Source organism: Hakea prostrata, chromosome 3 (genome assembly GCF_041222555.1).
Source record: "Hakea prostrata isolate BN-2017 chromosome 3, UWA_Hpros_2, whole genome shotgun sequence".
NCBI classification, from domain to species: Eukaryota; Viridiplantae; Streptophyta; class Magnoliopsida; order Proteales; family Proteaceae; genus Hakea; species Hakea prostrata.
Genome location: NC_142602.1, coordinates 33,294,496 through 33,302,818, shown reverse-complemented (window position 1 = coordinate 33,302,818; position 8,323 = coordinate 33,294,496). Strand labels below are relative to the sequence as shown.

Sequence of the window (8,323 nt, the reverse complement as noted above, 5' to 3'; positions counted from 1 at the left end):
AGAGCAAGAGAGAGAATCATATCTTAGAAGATGGTAGTTGGAGAAGAGAGACAAGGATTCTTGTAGAAGGTCATCACCCAAGCTAAGGAGGAGCCTAAGAGGAGCCTTCCCACGTTCTCAGGTGTTGAAATGAGTAAAATATCATTCTAGGTTCGAGGTTCCACTTAACTAGAGGAAGGAATATCCAAAAAGCATATTTTCCTCGATTCTGGGCAACTTTGGTCGATGGTCCTTGGTTGATGGCATCGACCAAAGAGCATCGACCAAAACAGGTAACAGGTTTCATCAGAAAATCTAGAAATAGTTCAGCAACTTCGAATAGGGATTCGGAGGGCTATACAAGGTCAAATTGAGTGAGGTTTTCTCCTACAAGTCCATCAAGAAGTTTAGTTTCCAGAAATACCTTTGGATCAAGCATGAGAGTTCATTAGGTCCACCAACTAAGCTCACCTTCTTCGATGCGCAAGCAGGATTTGCCAGACATAGTTCAGCAACTTCGGACAGGGATTTGGAGGGCTATATGGGGTCAAATGGAGTGGGGTTTTCTCCTACAAGTCCATCAAGAAGTTTAGTTTCGGGAAATATATTCGGATTGAGCACAGGAGTTCATTTGGTATTTCAACTAATTCACCCCTCTTCGGTGCGCAGATTCAAAACTAACACTGACAATGCTCTCAAGTGAGGGGCATCATCGTCAATGTCCAAGGCCTTGGGCTCCGACACAAAATCAACAATAAAAAGGGTCCACAAGTATCTTTTCCCCCACTTTGGGTTTTCAGACCTACAAACATAACAGGTCCCGAGCCGGGTCAAGGTTAGGATAAGGCCAGACATTACAGATCTACCCTAAGGGAAAGGTCTGACATGGCTTCCTAAGGTTTTCAAAGATAATAATATTGAAATTAAAGTCCAACTTTTAAGGTCTAACATTGAACCAATCTTTCTTTATCCCAAAATAAATAGGGTGTCCGGGCTAGGTTTGGGCTGGATGTTACATGGTGTGCGCTTCTAGCACTCATTGACGGACGGAGGAGACAGGTGGCCTGTCATTTTGCTAATCGTATTGAGAAATGGAGAACCCCCTTCCTTGCTAAGCATGAACTGCATTTTTTTAGCTTTAGAAAAAGAAACTTGAGAGAAGATTATTTAGTTATTTTTGTTTGCTTCCACTGAACTCTTTATTCTTTTTGAACATTGATTCTTTCCTATATTGTTTTATTGGAGTATCTGGACTCCTATAATCCTTTTATTTATTATTGAACTTGTTGTTGCTCTTGATTTATCTATACTTGCATTTATTATTATTGATGGGTAAGATTGTGGATCCTGTGCCGGATCGCATCCACGGGTTGTCGGGCGAGTAACCGAGACCGGTATGTGGGTTGTGACACTATTGGTGATCCAAATATAATGAATGGGAAGCCCTCATGTCCTCTCATGAAGTCTCACCGATCTTGAGTGCCCATGAGCCCAAGCCTATTATGCACCAATGAATGACTCCCACAATGTGGTTGTGTTCTCTCACAGGTTGGTTACCGCTCTTGAGCCTCCACTACCTCCACACTTCTACCACGGGTCACTTGATAAGCATGTAGTTATCATTATTTATTTGATTTAATTCCCCATACTTATTTAATTGAAGAGAGCTAATTGAGTATTTTTGTGTATTTTCCAAAAATAAGGTGATATTAGGTATTAGATATAATATGGAGTAAAGTTGGCAAATATATTAGATATTGGTGGATTTTAAATCATGGCATTCAATCTTGCTGCCCAAGAAATCAGGAAAAGTGAGATCTTAGTCAAATTGGAAATAGGTGGAGGTCTAAGGAACAAAACTGGTAATAAATCTGAAAATCGGGTAAACAGACCTAACTTCAATATTTTGGGCATATCTCTCTCATATGAGCTTGGAATTCGGTGATTCAAGATGCTATGGAACAATATTGAAAATAGCTACAACTTTCCAGTTTCGTGTTTTTCCAAAATCAGAAAGAATAAAGGTTAAATCGACGGGTAAAGAGAAGGGATTCATTGTGTGTGGGAGACATAAAAGAGAAGCCAGCCACAGAGAATAAGAAAAGACGGCGAACGCAGCTCTCATCTCTCTCATTGCTGAAGAAGAAGACCACATCTCTCTCTCTCTCTCTCTCTCTCTCTCTCTCTCTCTCTCTCTCTCTCTCTCTCTCTCTCTCTCTCTCTCTCTCCCTATGTTTCATCTTTATTTTTCTTATGAACTTTGTGATAATCTCTCCCTATGTTTCATCTTTATTTTTCTTATGAACTTTGTGATAATGAGTAGCTAGTTCCTTTTCTTTGGGATGTAGATGAACCATGCTTATTTCATTAATTTGATTGTTCTATATCTTCTAGTTGATTGTGTTTGAGTTTGGCCAAAGATGTTCTATAGCTCAGCAAACTAAGTGTGCCAAGCTTCCGCGAAGGACAATAGTCTTGCGAAGATAGGGCATATCTAGGAAGACCATCCCTAATTTGTTTTGAAGTGTAGAGTTATATCGGTTAGGGAAAAGCATTGGGGATTCGAAATCCCAAAGATCTTCACATATTCATAGTTAACATTTTTGCATTAATTAATAGATTTAATTTAAATTTAGTTTTGTTGAATTCAATCTTAGTAACTTAGCCTTTTAGTTCCCCATAGTTCGACCCCGTACTTTCTGCTTGCTAGATTAGTATAGGATTTTATTTTTAATTGGTTAGCGACACGATCATCACTCTGCATCAATACCTCCGCCGATAGGGTAATGTGATGATGTACCTAACCATGTCACATATTCTATATGTTCCTTCTAACGCTCCTAGGGTAATGGTTAATCCACAACCCAAGATCAAGTCCACTCTTATTCTAATTCAACAATAACACTTATAATTCAGTAAACAAACATCAATAAGCAAACATGATTCTACAATTTTAGAACATTAAATGAACATAAAAGTCTCTAAACAGTAGCATATAGTTCAATATACAAGTCTAACATCAAACTATGAATTAAAGATAAGCATAAATATATGAATGTCCTTAACTTGCAAGCAAGTTGAACTTCTTCAAAGGAATCAAAAGGTGGTCTAACATGTCCTAAATAATCCTATTTAAATGGAGCTAAAAGTTAGAAACAACCCTAGAAGTCCTAGGTCGAAAATTGAAACAAAAACCAATACTGTCAGGTATAGGTCTCTTAAATAGTAACAGTATGGGTCTCCTGGGGAAGCTTTGATCAATTGACCCAAGGGGGGTATGGTCACTTGAACAGTACCCACCCCCCCCCCCCCCATGGGTCTATCAACATGGGTCTACGAACAGAATCTGATCCAACACTCAGACGACTTCAGGATTTGGTTCTTCTTCCAAAACGAAAGCGAAGTTCTAAGATTACCTAACAACAAGATCTATCAACAGCAAGCATTCACAAACTAAAATCAAATCGAAAACCTAACAAATCACAAATAAGTCTTTTCTGAAATCTGTCCTAAAAGAAAAAGATAGAATAGAGTAATTGGGGAATCACTCTAAAGCAATAATAAAGATAGGGTTTAGGTCTCTTTGAATTAAGGATCTCTCCACAAGGATCCACTAACGGCGAAGAATCAAACGGAGATAAACTAGGCAAAAGGAGAAGTGAACTAACCTCAAAAACCTTGGTGCATAGAAAGCTCTCCGAACGATCTCCGCAATATCTCTCTCTTTGCAACATACTCTTTGACATTCTCTGATATTCTCTAATGTCTTAGGAGTGAAATAACACGTTTTAAGTCGAAGAAATCATTAAATAGGGGGTCTAAAATGCTAAAATATCAAAACTGCCATTTTTCATCCACAGTAACCAATATGGGTAGCCCTGGGAGACCCATACTCCTAGAATTGCTCCAGGAGCAGTTACGAGGGTGGTTCATCCATTGGCTCTTCTTCAACACTAACCCACACTTGGGGGGTCTTACTTGATATCTGAGACCTTCCAAAAGTGTCGTCAATGAACGCTTGGTCCACTTTCCATATCCGTCAGCTTTCTAGTGAGATCCTCTTCTGACTCAACAACTCTCTAGCTTCATCATCATCACCATCCAATTCCATTAGTTTATGTTCTAACCCAATGGTCTCTATTTGGATGGGCCACAGGTGTCTTCTACTCGTGCTCGGAGTTCTCAGACCTATAATATGGATTTCCGAGTTAAGATCATAGGGAATTTCACATAATAAGTTTAGCATTAGGAAAAAAATTTTAGAATTCTGGATCTAGAAAAACTTTGTCCAATCTTCCTGATGTAATTTTTTTTTGGGAGGGGTGGGGCTCTGACGTTTAGACCAGTTATAAGGAGAACCTGAAAAGAAAAGTTAAGACCAAGAGAAGTCATTCAAGCTTGAAGAGAATTCTAGCAGAGCTTCTATTGAAAATGCAATACTTGTGGACTCTACTTAATCATGAGATATGTCTTGTGGATATGCTTCTAGCACAATGGTTGCAGTCTCTTATAGACTCTAGATCCTCCACCCATATGAAGAGATAGTAAAACCCAGTAGGTCTTGTATTTAAACTTTTCGAGAATTTTCTCTCCATGTGAGTAAAGGATCTAGACTTAAAAATGGACAAGATTTATTTTAGACATAGGCTGGGGAAAAGTAGATGTTAATATGTGAGATATAATTTAGATTTATGTTATTTGTAGAGATTTTTTACGATTTACAAGTGATAGTTGGATTCCAATAGCCATGTTTCATATGGATCATGTTCCTAGAGTGGAATTAAGGGAAATGGAAGATGAGAACTTGAAATAGCAAAAATCCAGGATTTTCGCTCCACCAAAGTTGTTGATCCTTTACTCCAGTATGATCCCAACTTCAATAGATAGTAAACATTATCAATGTAGAATAGTTACTAATTTGTTACTAGTAGAATTGAAAAATGTTGCTTTGGGCCAGTTCTTTAAAATTTGGACCCTAACCTTGACCCTAAATATTGTAATTTGGCTCTGAACATGTTGAGTGGGGCTAAGTCGAGCCTACTTCTCAAACCTAACATTGATTCTAAACACGAAATAGTTAAACAATTCACAATACTATATTATTACTATGTATTTACTAAAAAGGTAATAAACCAACTCGTGTATTTTAAAAATTATACATGATTAAGTATATTAAATTTCAAAAAACAAAAAAAAGGGCTTATTTTATAGATGTATTAATGGCATTTTTTTTATCATAGAAATTGTTTTTAAGAACATAAATTACCAAACGCCAATTTGTTCAACAACCATTTTTAAAAGTTCAACAAAATTGTGCTCATATCACCATTCCTTGATGAAAACATCTAAAGACGATTCTAAACGTTGTTCTTAGGGAAGACTGTTAACAAATAGTTTTCACCAAAAAAGAATTGGTTTATTAAGTTGATCAATTAAACAACTTGTTTAGAGTCTTGGACAAGCAAATATTTGATAATTTTATAATTTGACAAACAAATTGCAATACCATTGTTTATGTTTTGCATTCAAAATTGGTTCTTGGTATAATTACTATTGCCTCCTATACTTTGATTTTATTACAAATTAAACCTCTCTTTTGTATGAAATTATTATTGTCCCCCTTCCTTTTAACAAACAATGTTTAGTGACTGTTAACATTGAAAATGTTATGTCTATTTTGCACTTCATTAAAATAAAGAAGTTAAAAAGATGACATTACCCTCATTTATACAAATTATATTGAATGCCAATTATAGCCTTAAAAACTTATATTTTAGAATCAATTTTTAATTTGAAAAAGTACTAGTCGTCTCCATTTAAAATGTGATAAAGATCCGAATCAAAAAGTTTGTAAATAATAAATTACCTCTTGAGATCTTGCTTCTTCGTCCTTAATTCCATCAAAATATGCATCATGGTAAAGAAGAACTATTTCACCATTTAAATTTAAGTTTTAACAATAGGAGCAATGATTTGGGAGAAAAGAAATGAATATCTATGTGTGTGTGTTGTAATTCGTGAAATTTACACAAAAGAACAAAACAACAATGATCTCTGCTACAGCGTGATACTTGTTAATGAAGGTCTTAGTGTTGCACTAAAAAATAAAAATTATATAGATTTTTAGGTAGGGTTCATCTTTAATGGAATTGTTGTCCTGAAAATTTTTTCTTTTTTATTTAATCGCATCTTTCTTTTATTTAGTGGTTTCATTTTAGAAAATAAAATTCATTTCTTTCCTTTATTCGATGGTTTCATTTTAGAGAAGAAAAATCAAATCTTTCCTTTATTTGGTAGTTTTTTTGAGAAAAAAAAATGGATTTTAGGTGTCCATTTTTTTTATATTTAATTAAGGGTATTATTATAACTTGACAAAAGGGTAAATAAGTAAAGAGATAACTCGAGGGTTATGTTTGGATTTTTGAAAAAATATATAGATGCCACATCATTGGAAATAAATCAAATAACCGAGCAATTAGGAAAACTATTAAATCCAAAAAACTTTTAATAAATGATCACCCAATATCACTCTTCACCTTCCATGCATGGTTTCGCTTCTCCTTCCATTCACCATCTTTAAATTCACCACCCACGGATCTAACGCATTCTCATCTCTTTCTCTACCTTCAACCATGGCAACCTTTCTCAACTTAGTTTCATTCTTCTTGCTCTTCTGTCTTTCTAGCCTCTCCCTCGTCAATGCCAGAAATGGTGGTAATGGTTTCAGTATTGATCTCATCCATCGTGACTCATTGCAATCTCCATATTACAATCCTTCAGACGGTCCTTTTCACAGATTGCAGAAGGCTTTCCATCGCTCAGCAGCCCGTCTTGATAATTTCAAACGGCTTTACAAAAAAGAAGATTCATCTACTGTGATTGCAGACGATGGTGCGTATCTTATGAATATCTCCATTGGAACTCCACCAGTGGAGATTATGGCCATAGCTGATACTGGAAGTGATCTCATATGGACACAATGCAAGCCTTGTAAAGGGTGTTACAAGCAAACAGCTCCTTTATTTGATCCTAATAGTTCCTCAACTTATAAGGACCTTTCTTGTAAGTCAAGTTTCTGTGCAGAGCTAGACGGAGGTTTCTGTCATGGGGGTTCTTGTAAATATTCTTATCAATATGGTGATCAATCCTTCACTATGGGCAATCTTGCCACAGAAACACTATGGGTTCCAGGTCTGGCAAGTATGTCTCCTTACCAGAGAAGGCATTTGGTTGTGGACATAACAACAATGGCACCTTTGATAAAAAAGCTGCAGGTCTGGTAGGCCTTGGACGTGGTGCTCTGGCATTGATCTCCCAACTGGGTTCATCAATTAAACGCAAGTTCTCCTACTGTTTGGTGCCATATTCAGCTGAAAATGCTACAAGTAAGTTGACTTTTGGTTCTGAAGCTGAGGTTTCTGGAGAAAATGTAGTTTCAACCCCATTAGTGCCAAAGTCAGTTTCCGCATTCTATTTCGTCACCCTTGAAGGTCTTAGCGTTGAAGACAAGAAATTGAGATACAAGAACTCATCGATCGCAACTGTGAAGAGGAGGAACGAAGAAGGGAATGAAGAGGCTAACATACTAATAGATTCTGGAACAACATTAACACTGTTACCAACAGAATTCTATGATGAGATTGAAGCTGCTGTGAAGGATGCCATTGATCTTACTCCGGTTGATGGCCCGCTCAAGTTATGCTATGAAACTAAAAAGGATATTGGTGTTCCAATCACTGCACATTTTTCTGGTGCTGATGTGAAGTTGTTCCCATTGAATACATTTGTTAGGGTTTCTGATGATATAGTATGTTTTGCGGTAGTCCCTAGTGGTGATAGTCTGGCCGTAGTTGGTAACATAGCTCAGGTGAACTTCTTCGTTGGCTATGATATTGAAGGTGGAAAGGTCTCCTTCAAGCCAACTGATTGCACCAAACAACAGGAGATTTTATGATTAAGAAGATCCTTATGTTTCTCTACTAAATACTGTTAGTGTAGTTGCTTCCTGGAGATTTTACCGATGAAACAATTAACTTGTCATTGTAGATTTTACCCATGTGCAATAAATACGAAGGAACGTTATAATTTCTTGTGAAAGTTAACCCAGAAATAAATACGGGAAAATGTTTGGTCTTCTCCGGAAGGACTAGGCCGAACGCAATACTTGGGAAGGACAACTCAAACGGGGCTTCGGGTGATACCGATTAAGACCCTTAGACGAAGCATCGGTTTTTACCGAGTGAGACTTCCGAAGGATGGAGCATCGGTTTTCATCCAGTGAGACTTTCGAAGGACGAAGCATCGGTTTTCACTAAGTGAGACTTTAGAAGGACAAAGCCTAGGC

The 8,323-nt window shown here is 36.9% G+C and overlaps 1 pseudogene; it reads left to right on the top strand.

Moving 5' to 3' along the window:
- The first annotated feature begins 6,611 nt into the window (after positions 1 to 6,611).
- LOC149022135 (aspartic proteinase CDR1 pseudogene) lies at positions 6,612 to 7,933 on the top strand (annotated as a pseudogene).
- Positions 7,934 to 8,323: the final 390 nt, after the last annotated feature.